This window comes from Gouania willdenowi, chromosome 3 (assembly GCF_900634775.1).
Source record: "Gouania willdenowi chromosome 3, fGouWil2.1, whole genome shotgun sequence".
NCBI lineage: Eukaryota > Metazoa > Chordata > Actinopteri > Blenniiformes > Gobiesocidae > Gouania > Gouania willdenowi.
The window spans coordinates 42,095,069-42,109,813 of record NC_041046.1 but is presented as its reverse complement, the minus strand read 5'-3'; the positions used below and the strand labels follow the sequence as shown (position 1 = coordinate 42,109,813).

The 14,745-nt window shown below is 38.1% G+C and overlaps 1 protein-coding gene across 1 annotated transcript in view; it reads right to left on the bottom strand.

Annotated features, from left to right (window-relative positions):
- The window catches only part of LOC114460674 (SH3 and multiple ankyrin repeat domains protein 2-like), a 284,910-nt gene extending 272,728 nt beyond the window's left edge, over positions 1-12,182 (bottom strand). The window contains 1 exon segment of the mRNA XM_028442602.1: positions 11,838-12,182. The gene's annotated coding sequence lies outside the window, so the exon portion shown is untranslated.
- Between the last annotated feature and the right edge of the window lie 2,563 nt (positions 12,183-14,745).

Below are 14,745 nucleotides of genomic sequence, written 5' to 3'. Positions count from 1 at the left end.
ACGCCTGGAGCTCTGTGATTGGTTCATCCCAAGGAGATGGAAAAGCCTCTAAAAGCAGGGATTCAAGCAGAGAAACCTCACATATGAATGCACGGATGTGAGCGATAACCAGTGGGTACGGAAAACAAACACGACAAGCAGATACGCGCCTTGGCATTAATAAATAAAAAGTAAACGGTGGCTGCCCCCGCAGCAGCAGGAAGGAAGAGGTTAACAAAGCTGTAACAGGTCTCACGCCGCTCAGCAACATCGCTACGGTTGCATAACCCCAGTCAGTAATGAAAAATGAATATCAATGATGCAGCTACACATCCAAAGAACTTCAATAAAGAGCTTCAAATATTCATGAATCATCTGCAGAACAACAATAAGAAATGCTCACAGGATATCAGTCTTTATGGGGGATGTGTGGGCAGCGCTCACACACTGTGATCAACACTTTATTAAAACCAGAATCAACCTCTTCATTGGAACAGTAACTCAAATTTTGATATTTTTTCTCAAAATGGGAATATGCAATATTTTTAACTCAATAAAGTCTGACCAGACAAACAATTCTGGGTTAAATTCACAGATGCAAAATGCCACACAGGCACATTTATTAAGAACCAGATGCACAACATGTGACACTTTAGGCTTTTTCACTTTTAAGGCAGTGGTTATCAACCCTTTTCAGCCTGCGACCCCCTAAATAAAGGTTCCAGAGAGCGGGGACACCCACTGTACACAAAGGTGGTTGAACACAGTCATGTGGAGACAGGGCCATCTATAAGGGGGAATATAGGGGAGAGATTTTCGGGGTCCATCCATAAAGTCAGTAAAATGATGGTCCATTGTTCTATGAATCTGTGATAACCACATTTATTTATTAATTCATCTGAATAATATCCACTGTTAGTTTAGTATTATTATTTGAACCATCGTATATAGTCATCTTAAAGATGTAAATCCTTGTTTTAATCAGAAATCAAATTGGTTAAAAGTGACCACAAAACCACAAAAATGAATTAAAAGTTGGAAATTAGAGTGGACAAAAACAGACAGAAAAAGCAATAAAGAGGTTTCGAAGTGTTAATATTGGCTTCCAAGTGGCAGAAATGTGGGGGAAATGGGTAAATGTCATTTAAATAGTAGGAAAAATCACTTCAAACTGGCAAAAATTGGGCATGACAAATCGTGAATGTGGTTAAATTGGCAAAAATAAGCATGAAATATGGTGAAAAGAGGTTAAAAGTGACAATAATGGTTCAACATATGCAAAATTAGGTGGAAAGGGTTTAAGTGCTGAAAATGTCTTGAAAGTGGAAAAAATGTGCAGAAAAGGCATTGAAATTTGATGATGTGGCAAAAAGGCAAGAAAAAGTGATGAAAATTGTTTGAAATATGGCAAGTTTTGTGTTGCAGAAAAAGGTTTAAAAAAAAAAAAAAAAAAAGCAAAAATGGAATTCAGCCTGTTTTTTTGATCAAAATGCCAACGTGTGCTGCTTTTGGTTGCTCTAAAAAAAACATGTTACAACTGTTTTTATCCTCTTTTGGTAAACAAGAGGGTTACACCAGCATCTTTAACTTTCCCTTTTTTTAAGAGCAACCAAAAGCAACACAAATTGGCATTTTGACTGAAAAAGCTGTTTAATTATCTAAAAAGCTGCTAAATGATCCCAAGGAAAACAATGGGATGTTTACAGAATCAGAATCAGAATCAGAATCAGAAATGTTTTATTTGCCATGTACAGTTTTGAGGACAGTACAAGGAATTTGACTTGGTGGTTGGTGCACAAAACAAGCAACAAAAAGAAATAAAAGAAATAAAAACAGAACAACAAAGCACAACCCAGCAACAATAATAATAATAATAATAATGATAAATATAAAGGATGAGGGATAAATAAAGGATAGATAGAGAATAAAGGATAAATAGGATAAATATAAATATAAATATATATATACAGTGCAGCAGGCAGTGGGGCATCATCAAGTCAATCACATGACCACAAGATGCTGGAGCACAAGTTGTAAAATTGTAAAGTAGTCCCATTTTTTAAAAAAATATTAAATGACAATGGTGAAAAATAATGCATTTTCTTAGACATGAATCTTAATAAGTACATTTTAAATATTTTAGGTCAAATCACCAACGCACAGAATCAAGAATACAGAGAATTATGTCATGTTATGGCAGATTGGTTTATATTTTCCTAATATTACTTTTTCCAAGTTTGTTTTTAATTGTATAAAGAAAATCAACCAGAATTATTATTTTTTTCTTCCCAAAAGTGATTTTCTCTCTTGGATCAATAATAAAATTGTTGTGCAGACACAAAAAGCCCTTTGTGGTTTTTTTTATTAGCACTGTTTTGTAACTTTTGATGGGAGGAAAGAAAGAGAAGAAGAAGAAGCAGTCAGTCAGTGAGGGAAACCATAGCTGTCATTTCTTATTTAAACGCTCTTACATCCTGTACCATTAGCCTCCAGTTTCACTTCTATTCAAATATGAATTTCAAGGAGCTTCTTAGTTTTTAGATGAAACACTGGTGTGGTTTTCATGTCCACCTAACAGAGGAACACCTTCACATTAAGAGCTTCCTCAACAGAACAGCAAAATAAAACACCTGCATCATGAGATCCTCACACACACACAGACAGTGGAGCAGCAGAGGTTCTGTTCCCTGATTGTAACCCAATCATTCAGGCTGTGTTTGAAATCGCACACTACACCAGTGATTCTCAACTGCTGGGTTGGGATCCAAAAGCGGGATGCGGACAGCTGGTAAAAAAATAAACACAATGTCTCATGTTGGACTTTACTTTTGACAGGCATGCTGTGAAATGCATTATATAGATTTGTGTTTTAAAAAAAAAAAAAAAAAACATTACTCAAGCGGCCCTTGGTCTACTTTTGTGCGGCCCCCTAAACAAAATTGTAATTCATGAACTTGGAAGTTATATGAAGCAACATAATACACAAAAAATGACAGCAAAATGCACAAAATGTCAAGAAAAGCACACAAACTAACAGCAAAAACACAAAAAGATCAATCACACACACAAAATGACACTAAATAACCACTTAAAAAACAGAAACATATACAAAAGGACACAAAATATAACCAAGACACAAAATGACTCAGAAAAACAAAAAGGCAACAGAAATGTGCCAAATTGAAAAGAAAGTATTTCTAAAAACTATAAACACAACAACAAGGAAACCACAGAAAAGGACAACTGTGTTAATGCTCCGATGGTAACATGAACGTTGATAATGTGGCCCTCGGATCACATAATTACATTTGTGGCCCCCGCTGTGATAAAAGTTGTCCATCTCTATATAGCATACTGTACATCCAGGTATTCAATATTTCTATACTATTTAATGTGACTGCATTACATAGTCATTTTGACATCAGACCTAGTATGAGTAGTACGTTAGTATGACACCTATCATCCAGTCTTAGTACAGGAGGTGAGGAGTGTCGGGCCAGCTGTGGGGGCGTTTCGGATTGGCTAGAAAACTGCCTTAGTGGGGGTTGCCGTACCTTTTCACCAACCAATCAGAAAGGCAAAATAAAACGTCATTTCCGCTACTTGACAAACCTTAAGATTAAAAGGAGTCCCAGAGGTATAAAAATCCATGTACCCATCGTTCTTTGATGGTTCCGTGTTCAAACCCAATCAAAACGACAAATAACAGTGTGGTCATTTTGTGACTTAAAAACAAAACAGAATACAGAAACCACAATAAAAAAAACAAAAAAACAGAAAAGCAGCATTTTTCTGTTTTAATACATTAATGGCAAAATCTTGTTGGAGTTTGTAACCGTACTGAGATTGTAAACTAACCCAAACCTAATCCAACAAAAAAATAAAACAAAACTGAATTATTTATTTTAGCAAAAATTCCTTTTCCGGTAGTGCACATGGCATTTATGCGCATATACAATCTCAGTACGTGACACCCGGACATTAAGTTAAACGCATAAGAAGAAGGGGGTGTTTCTGCCTTTGAAGGGGGTGTACCCATTTACAAACCAACACGCCCCTGTTTGCTGCTGGTCGGATGATATTGCTACTATAATAGCGTTAAACTAACCCTAGGAACAAAGCACTAAACCTAAAAATAGGAACTAAAAACAAAGATTATATAGTAGAACAGCAACATTACACACCATGCAACACCATACTCATTCCACTCACATATAGTCTAGCACTAGGGCTGAGCGGGATCACTAAAAATGTATATCTATATCACGGTATTTTTCAAAATTCGATTTTTTTTTTTTCATGCATAATCAATTGTTCACAAAATGTTCTACTGGTTGAGAGATGAATCACTGCAGTACATTGACTTAGGATGGTTTATTTAACTGTCATGATGAGTGAATATTGTAGAATAATTCCACACGAGTAGTAATACAAGTTTGTAACAGCAGCCCATTGGCTCTTTGCCGCGCTAGCTTAGCTATAGCATTAGCTTGATTTCTAGCTTTAAATGCTGCATACTCAGTGGTGTGGTGGTTTCTTATGGTGAATAATGTAGCGTCTTGTTTGCAGATCCACCACGACTTATTTCTCGTCTTTTTCTCTTTTTGTGTATTACTGCCGAACTGCCGACATGCTAAGCTAACCGTGCCTCTGTGTCCGTGAGTGTTGTTCTCCTGTAGCAGAGGCATGCGCACGCAGGCACATGCAGCTTCAGAGCTTTCAATTGTGTCTTTCTGATCCATTTACACGTATGATTTACACCACAACTAACACCAGAGCGCTACTGTTTACCTTCCTATTTAGAAGTGCAGCGTTGAAAAGGGTCCGGTCTGAAACGTAGCACAGCGTTCCGAAAGTTGTGTAATCAAATACACCAGTACGGCGGTATATTAAAAATTCATATCCGAACAAAACTGTATACCAGTATGATCCTGTATACCGTCAAGCCCTATCGAGCACCAGGTGTTTACAGCAGACCTGCTAATACTGTATCATGTTTTTAAGCAGTCAGTGCCTTCTCCTCGCCCTTCTCTCTCTGCTCTGTTTCTTGAAGCTGGAGCTAAACAGTTCCTGATCTGTGGTTCACAGCTCAACTAGTCTGGGACACTCTGATGTTCTATCTCTATCCTGTTCTGTCCACTAACCCCAACCAGTCACAGCAGATAACTGTCACCTCTGAGCCTGGTTCTAACGGAGATTTATTTCTGTTAAAAGGGAGTTGTTTCTTCCCACTGTCGCTGATGCTTATTCATGTGGATTTTTTGGTTTTTTTATTTTTCTCTTAAGAATTTTGTATTTTGATAGCGCTTTCAGAAGACTATTGTTGTAATTTGGGCTCTATAAATAAAATTTAATTGAATTCAGAGTTGTGACCAATCAGAGAAGAGGATGGGGAAGCAGCTGACAGAGAGTTCAGTTCAAACAAACGTCTCCACATGACTGAACCTACAGTTCAACTGAACACAGATCAGCTTCAGCCTCTAAACACACATCCTACAATTCTTCAATGTTGTTTTAAAAAAGCTCGTCCATCCACTCTGACTCTGCAACCCCCGTCATGACTCCTCTGGTTCAACATGAATACAGTACAATACACTGTATTTTACAATGTGAAAGGAAGATTACTGCCTTGCTTTCTGCCAACGCTGCACATTTTGCAGTTAGAATGATTGGTTTGCCTTTTTTTTTTGTCTTATTTAAAAGTTTTAGTCCTGCTCAGTTTACCTGAAGTGCAGGTTGTTTTGTTCCTTTTAATGCTGATTTATTGGTAAGCTTATAGTAGGTTTTTATTAATATAGGTGGCTTAGAAGAACCTAAAGTGTTAGCTTTAAAATTATTAAAGGTGCGGTCCGCAACTCTCAGATCCCTCTCTCCCTGCTGCTCTCTTGCCCCGCCTCCAAACATTCCAAAGTCCCTCCCTCAGAGGAGCTAACAAGCTAACGTTTGTCTGACAGCAACATCACAGTAATATAACATGCACTGCTAAAAGCACATTACTGCAGCACTTCTCTCTCATTGTGCACACACCTCAGCAGCAACACAGTGTCACTTACATCACCCAAACAGAAGCTGCTGCGCGCACATGAACACATACACCACAGAGTTCTAGTGTAACAATTACAAATCAAACATAATGTAAATCAAGCAGCAGTAATTACCTTTCAAGCAGAAAAGTTGCTAATTCCATCTTCTACTCCTCCAGACCATACATTGTAAAAAAGATGGCACTCTAGCTCCGGGAAAGGGGTGGGGCCTGTGAGCAACAGCTGTCAGACAGCCCATCAAACACAATCCTGGCTCTGATTGGTTCTTTTTGCTCGGTGCATTCTGGCAATCTGCCAAAGGCTGCAGGAGCAGCAGGGGGCGGGGCTCAATGAACCTGTTTTTCTCACACAAACTACTAGTTTGATGTAAAGTTGTCCTTATATAGTGACAGCTTTAGCAAATATGACAAAAAGTTACTTTTATAAGAGTTGCAGACTGCACCTTTAAGTGTTCATCAACACTTTGATTTTACCAAAGGTCTTTCCTGTTATCTAGAATATAATAAATAAGTTTCTATTTATGTTCCATATTAGCGTTTTACCGATATTGTCCAACAATTAAAAACTGATACTGATATATACAAAGAGCCCCTCCTTAACCTAATGTTAGGTCACATTTTAAATACATCTCCAATGGAAATAAAACATTTGACTGTGTTGACCAACTCTATGTATTCCACATAACATTTTCTTTACAATATAAGGGAATTAATTCAACTTTTGATGAAAAAAGCCATATTTATATTTTATATATATATATAGTATTTGGTTTCAAACAGCAGCACACAAAAAAATCAATACCAATTTCAACTGATATATTTCATCATAAATGTCAGCCGATAATATCCCTCATCACTTGTATTCTGACATTATTTATACAGTATATAAGTCATGAGCAAATTGGTCCGGGGACCACATGTGGCCATTTGTCAAAATGTGCGTGGCCCCCAAAGTAAATGCATAAATTGACAGAATTTTACAGAAAAAGTAAGCAAGACACACAAAACAGTAGAAAAACAAACATAAAAGCAGCAAAAATGCACAAAATGAAAACAAGAAAACACAAAAAAATACAAAAATGGCAGGAAACTATACAAAATGACCAAAAAAAAAAACAACCTTTTGTTCTTTCCTGTATCAATTAATGCTCTGATCGGTTGTTATTCTAATGTTGACATGAATGTTGATAACGCTGCCCTCAGATCAGATACAATCACAGTGCCGTGGCAACCATTGTGTTAGAAGTTGCCTTTCTCTGATATATAACATGATAAAAATCATATTATCATTTGTGACATAATCAATACTTAATCTGAGATTAACAAGACAAAGGAGCGCTAAGCGTGAGAATACTTTCATTTTATGAAGCAATATGTGAAAATGTGACATTCAAAAAGAAAAAATTAAAATGCCATTAAAAAAAGATTGTAGAGTGATAAGGTTAATGTTTTTAGGCTATAATCTAAAAAATGTTTTTAAATAATCATAGAAACTAAAGTTAAATTTGTATATTCAGAAAATATATCAGCAAATACTCTTAAAAGAACAGATTGTAGAGTGATAACGTTAATGTTTTTTGGCTTAAATCGAAATCGTCTGTCTGTCTGTCTGTCTGCCTGTGTGTCTGCCTGTGTGTCTGCCTGTGTCTGTCTGTGTCTGTCTGTCTGTCTCTCCTATGCAGCAGAACCACATCCCATTCCTATCTGCAGGAACCAGCCGTGTGTCTGTACGGACGCGTCCAAGCAGAAGAACTTCAGGTGGAACCGAGCACCTGAGCTCATTTGTGCAGCAGCAGGTTAATGATCTCAGTTACACCTGTGTTCAGCTGTAGCTTCCCCCCCTCTGGTCTTTGCTCAGCAAACTGTCAGCCTCTCCTTTATTTATAATGAGACCAATTAGCTGCTAATGGTTTTATTTTAATTACTCACAAGTACTTCCAAGGTGGAGAGTTTAAAAGCCTAAAATAAAGAAACATTTTAAGGGATGTGATGCTTGTTCATAGTTTCATAGCCGACATATTTTGAACATTTAGCTTATTTTTCTTTCATTTGAAACACAAATTCATGTAAAACAGCATGTTCTATGTCATTGTTAAAAATGTGTAAAAATGAAAAATAAATGTAAATGTAAATGTTAAATCTAAATTTAAATGTGAATGTTAAATCGGTCACCAAGTGTAAAACTACATGTATGAAAAATAAATCTAAATGTGAAAGTTAAATGTAAATGTTAAATCGTAATGTAAATGTTAAATCTTAATGTAAATGTTAATTCTAAACATTAAATCTCAATATAAATGTTAAATATAAATGTAAAATATAAATGTTTCGAAATTACACAAACTGGGCAGGTCAGCGCCAGTCAATCCCAAGGCCTCGCCCACATTCCACACCCTCCACCCACATGCTGGTACTCTCAGCAAATCTACGTCTCTTAAACTGTCTGAGGGCAGTTATCCACACATTGATGTGCAGCTCACTGAGCCGCGGTCTGTGGTGTGGGCGGGGCCTCGTGATCGACATGTGCTGACCTGCACACTTTGCAAAATTATAAACATTTAGCTTTACACTTGGCCAGCGACTTAACATTTAGATTAAGAGTTAACATTACATTTAGATTTATTTTTTCTGTATACACATTTTTACCAATGATATAGAACATGCTGTTTAACTTGAATTTCTCTCTCAAATAAAAGAAAAATGAGCTAAATGTTTAAAATATGTCGTCTATGAAACAGTGACTGAGTTTTTACATTCTACATCCACACCTTCCTCCTGAAAAAACTCCTGAGACGACAAAAACTCATCATACAGCTGCACACGAAGGTTAGTAAGAAGCTTTCTCCTGCATCCATGAACACACACACACACAATCAGTCTTATGTTTCTTTTTATTTGATTTTTTCAACAGACTACTGTCGACGTTTATGCCAAATGATGCATTTATGACTAAATGTTACTCACTTTAATCAAGCACTAATTAATCCCAAAAGAAAGACAGGGTTTGCTCTTTACTTTACTTTTAAAAGGATTAAAATGTGTATCTTGAAAATCTCCAATTATCCATTTTCTGACCCGCTTGCTCCTTTTTTCTGGGTCACTGGGGTCTGGCATGAGAAATCTGTATCATTCAGTGCCCCCTGGTGGCCACTTACAGTATAGTAAAGTCCATCCCTGTCAGCAGCACAAACGGAGGCTTTTAAAGCACAAATATTTGAAAAGAAAACCTTTATTACTTAAAATTATATAATTTGTGTTCTCCTTGACAAAAGCTTCTGGCTCCTAAAAGGAATGCTGGGAAAAATATTGGCCTTTATCAACATTTGATCTGTGCTCAGCTAATTATCATGGTGCTGGGTTTGATTATTTAAGGTATTTTAAAGGATTGAAATGTGCAAATACTCAATACATCTCACAGTTTGGGCAATTTAATAGAATTTAATACTACCAGTGATTTTATGCAGGAAAACAATTAATTTTAACATTATTGGGCCATAGCTTGCACTTCTACATCTATCTATCTATAAAAGCAAGCAACATCTGTGTGCGTGTGTGTGTGTGTGTGTTAGTGGAGCAAATATCTCCCTGACGCAGTGTCTGATTGACCTGAAACTTTGTCAACGACTTTGGCATACCCCGAGTGTGTGCATCCGTACTTTTGCAGTAATTTGGTCATTCCAAAACCAATTTAAAACCATTTTAAAATGACCAATCCACACTGTGGAACTCCTGTCAAACATTGGTTGAGAACACTAATGATGTCATCAACAGTGATGTCATCGGTGTTCCAAGAATGTTCAAACTGATGATGTCATCAACAGTGACTTCATCATCAGTGTTCTATTCTATGCTCATGCTAATGCTAAGCTAATGCAGTCTGTACACGATAACTTTTAACACATTTAACAGATTTTGATGACATTTTCATGAAATGTTGATATTGGGTCAAGGAACAGCTGATTAAATTTCGGTGACGTTCTGGCTACCAAAAGAAAATATATATATATATATATATATCCCATTCATTTTCCCATCCACACTGTGGAACTCCTGTTAATGTCAATATGAATACATACTGTACCTCCGACGGGCACTGTACTAGTATACATAAAATACAAACTATATGAAACCGACCATATCCAAGCACTAAGTGATAGATATCAGTCCCAACAGGATCTTCACTTTAAAGTCCCTAGATTTCTATTTAATTAAAGGAAATATTGTGTCATAACTGAGGAAAATGTAAGGATTTTTTCAAAACTGTTTAGCATAAAAAATGACTACAATTTGTGATTTAAGCACCCAGAAAACTGTGAGCACCTGCAAATACTGTTGAGTTTCATTTACACAATGATTTATGTTTTTTTACTTTCTTTTGCGGGCCAAATTGGATGCTCCAAAGGGCCGGATTTGGCCCCCAGGTCATTAGTTTGACACAGGTGTTTTAAAAGATCAATGTAAGAAATTTGAGTAAAAATGTTAAGTTCTGTCTGTTATTAACATTAACCGTTTAATGTGGAACCAGATGAACTCTGACTACTTCCTGGACTGCATCATGTGACCTACATACTTTTGTGTTCATCCTTCAGAATAAAATCCTCAACTTTGGACTTAGAATAATCAACTGGAATAAAAATGCAAATCTTTCCTTTCCTTAGACAGATCCTAAAGGCTCACAGTTCTGCACGTCTTCATAGACTAATCATCAGCTGAAGACTGAGAATGAGCCATAGTTTGAATTAACATGCAGGACTGCAGCCTCGAGGAACGTAGACGAACCAAAACCAGGATCAAAGGATTAATGGAACAAAGTCCACAACTGCCTTTTTAATAGTTGTAAGTTGGAATGTTTTGAAATGAATACATTAGTTTTTTTCCACACCTGATCCAATCGCAGGTTAACTGTAGTGTCTAATTCAGACATGGGCAAATGGTGACCCGTTGGCATGACACCCAAATCAAATCCGCAAAAACTGTATTTCAAGTATTTGGGAGGAATATAAAGCCTGACATACAGTAATACACAAAATAACTCCTAAAACACACAAATTAACAAAACACAAAAACACACAAACACACAAAAAAAATCCCAAATGACAACAAAAACAAAACAACACCACCATTAAATTACAGAATAGCTTCAAAGACACACAAACTGTCAACAAAATTGCATGAAATCATAGGAAAATATATAAAATAACAAAAATACATAGTCACCCCAAGAAATGCAAAAATCGACAACAAAAAAGCAGAAAATGACAACAAAAACACACACAATGACTCCAAACACACACACACACACACACAAATAATAATAATAATAATAATAATAATGCATTATATTTAAAAAGCACCTTTCAGGCCACCGAAGGACATTTTACAATAAAAACTGAGTAATAAAAACAGTGCAATACAAAATGACTAAAAACTGACAAAGCGACCAAACAAATAACAAAAAATAAAAAAATAAAATAAAACATTTTCCCCACTGTATTAATGCTCATATTATCATTGTCATTATTCTAAATGCTGACATGAATGTTGATAATGTGGCCCTGGGGTCCACTGTGATAGAAGTTGTCCATGGTCTAACTGGACCAGAGACCAGTGCTGGACCGGAGACCAGAGACCAGTGCTGGACCGGAGACCAGTGCTGGACCGGAGACCAGTGCTGGACCAGAGACCAGTGCTGGACCGGAGACCAGAGACCAGTGCTGGACCGGAGACCAGTGCTGGGTGTTACCCCGCCTTCACGCTGACTTGGAATCACTCTAAAGTTTGAGAGGCACGTGTGTGACACAATCTGGGTTCTTACCTTAATCTGGTTCCAGTCTCTCTGATGGTTTTCCTCTGTGCGTAAATCCTACCGTCGCTCCATTCTCCTGCACGCGGTGCGCGGCACCAGCTGCTCCAGGTCCAGGTAAAAACTTCCAGTGCACAAAGAAAAGTGTTGATCGGTGGGAGACGGCAGGTGAGGAAGAGGAGGAGGAGGAAGAGGAAGAGGAGGAGGAAGAGGAGGAGGTGTTAAACCTGATCTCCAGCAGAGCAGCCGGACCGCTGCCGGGATGAAACCCAATCTGAGGCGACAGACGCGCAGCGAGGCTCCGAACAGATCCGAACGTTTCCGAACAGATCCGAGCGGCTCGGCTCTGCCCGGCTGACGTGAAGCAGGAGGAGGAGGAAAATAAGGAGGAGGAGGAGGAAAATAAGGAGGAAGAGGAGGAAGATAAGGAGGAAGAGGAGGGAAAGGCGTTTACTGTAAGGAGAGCCAGTGGACGGATGGGTGAAGCTCATCCAGCAGAACACACACACACACACACACACACACACACACACACACACACACACACACACACACACACACAACTGGTAGTTGTGCACCAACTACCATAACAAATTCCTTGTACTGTCCTAAAAACTGTACTTGGCCATTAAATCATTTCTGATTCTGATTCTGATCAGTGATTTCTCTTATTTCTGATCCTAAATCGCCCCTTTTGTCGACTACAACATTTTGGAAAGATGTGTATTATATTTGGACATTTTTTAAGTATGCACGGTTGGCACACTAGTCATACTCAACCGCCCCATAATGCATTGCGAGCAGAATGTAAAATGGTCCTGGGACTGGTGTCACGGTCTGAGTTTAGCTCTGTACTGAGATTATTTTACAATCTCCGTATGCAACTGCTACGTACTGAGATGTACCCATGCTGGATTAGCCATGCACAGACATTACTGTACTGATTTTGAAAAATATTTAAAACATCACATCAGTCGACTATTGTTAAAATAATCAACCAATGATTAAAAAAAAAGAAAAACATGATTGTCATGATCAGATGTATTTGAATATAACAGCTTATTATTGTAAAGTTACATTAGGTTAACTGTTATTTATTGCAATGTATATTATAATCATGTGTTTTTGGAAAATAAATGAAACTTCACCATGAAGAAAATGAACCCGTCTATCCTTTATTTGTGGCGTTGGAACTTCTCCTGCCTCGTATATTGAGCAGTTGTACATTTTTCCCCAAGAAAAGGATCCATTCAGCACTCGTAAAATAACATTAGCTTTGAAATCCATCCATCCATCCATCTTCATACCCACTTATTCCCGTTTAACAGGGTCGCGGGGGTCTGCCGGTGCTAATCTCCGGCTCTCATAGGGCGCTGGGCGGGGGTACACCCTGGACAGGGCGCCAGTCCATCACAGGGCAACACAGACAACCATTCACTCTCTCATTCACTCCTATGGGCAATTTAGAGACTCCAATCAACCTTACAGTCATGTTTTTGGTGCTTTGAAATTGTAATTTCAATCTCAGCACGGCGAAAGTAGCAAAACTCACAGCGGAACTAGCAAAAATTAATTTTCCAGTAGTGGGCATGCTCATAATCAATCTCAGTATGAGGAAAACTCAGGCCGTAACACCGGTTTTAAGCTAAAAGTCAAACATCCCTTTTTCAAAATAAAAAGATTTCTCTTCTTGTCTTCCATTCGTTTTTTAACACTTTTGTAAATAGGGCTCTTATTTTGAAATTAACCGGAAGTTTTGTCAGTATCACATTAGAGGGTCTTCAAAAATGTCAGAGTGAAATTCTGAATTTCTATCAGAATTCTCTGAGTTTATATCAAACTTAGTCCTCAGTTCTGATAAAATACTGATAGTAGGAGATTTTAATATCCATGTTGACAAAGATAGTGATAGCCTGAGCTCAGCCTTTACAGTGAAGAAAATAAGTATTTGAACACCATGCTATTTTGCAAGTTCTCCCACTTAGAAATCATGGAGGGGTCTGGAATTTTCATGGAAGGTGCATGTCCACTGTATGAGAGATAACCTAAAAAGAAAAATCCAGAAATCACAATCTATGATTTTTTAACAATGTATTCGTGTGATACAGCTGAAAATAAGTATTTGAACACCTGTCTATCAGCTAGAATTCTGACCCTCAAAGACCTGTTAGTCCGCCTTTAAAAGTCCTCCTCCACTCCACTGTATTATCCTGAATCAGATGCACCTGTGTGAGGTCGTTAGCTGCATAAAGACACCTGTCCACCCCATACAATCAGTAAGACCCAAACAGTCAGCATGGCTAAGAGCAAAGAGCTGTCCAAAGACACCAGAGACAAAATTGTACAACTCCACAAGGCTGGAAAGGGCTATGGAGAAATTGCAAAGCAGCTTGGTGAAAAAAGGTCCACTGTTGGAGCAATCGTTAGAAAATGGAAAAAGCTAAACATGACGGACAATCTCAATCGGAGTGGAGCCCCATGCAAGATATCACCTCGTGGGGTCTCAATGATGCTAAGAAAGGTGAGGAATCAGCCCAGGACTACACGGCAGGACATGGTCAATGACCTGAAAAGAGCTGGGACCACTGTTTCCATGGTCACTGTTGGTAATACACTAAGACGTCATGGTTTGAAGTCATGCATGGCACGGAAGGTTCCTCTGCTTAAACCAGCACATGTTAAGGCCCGTCTTAAGTTTGCCAATGACCATTTGGATGATCCAGAGGAGTCATGGGAGAAAGTTTTGTGGTCAGATGAGACCAAGATTGACCTTTTTGGTCATAATTCCACTATGCGTGTTTGGAGGAAGAAGAATGATGCGTACCATCCCAAAAACACCATCCCTACTGTGAAGCATGGGGGTGGTAGCATCATGCTTTGGGGGTGTTTTTTCTGCTCATGGGACAGGACGACTGTACTG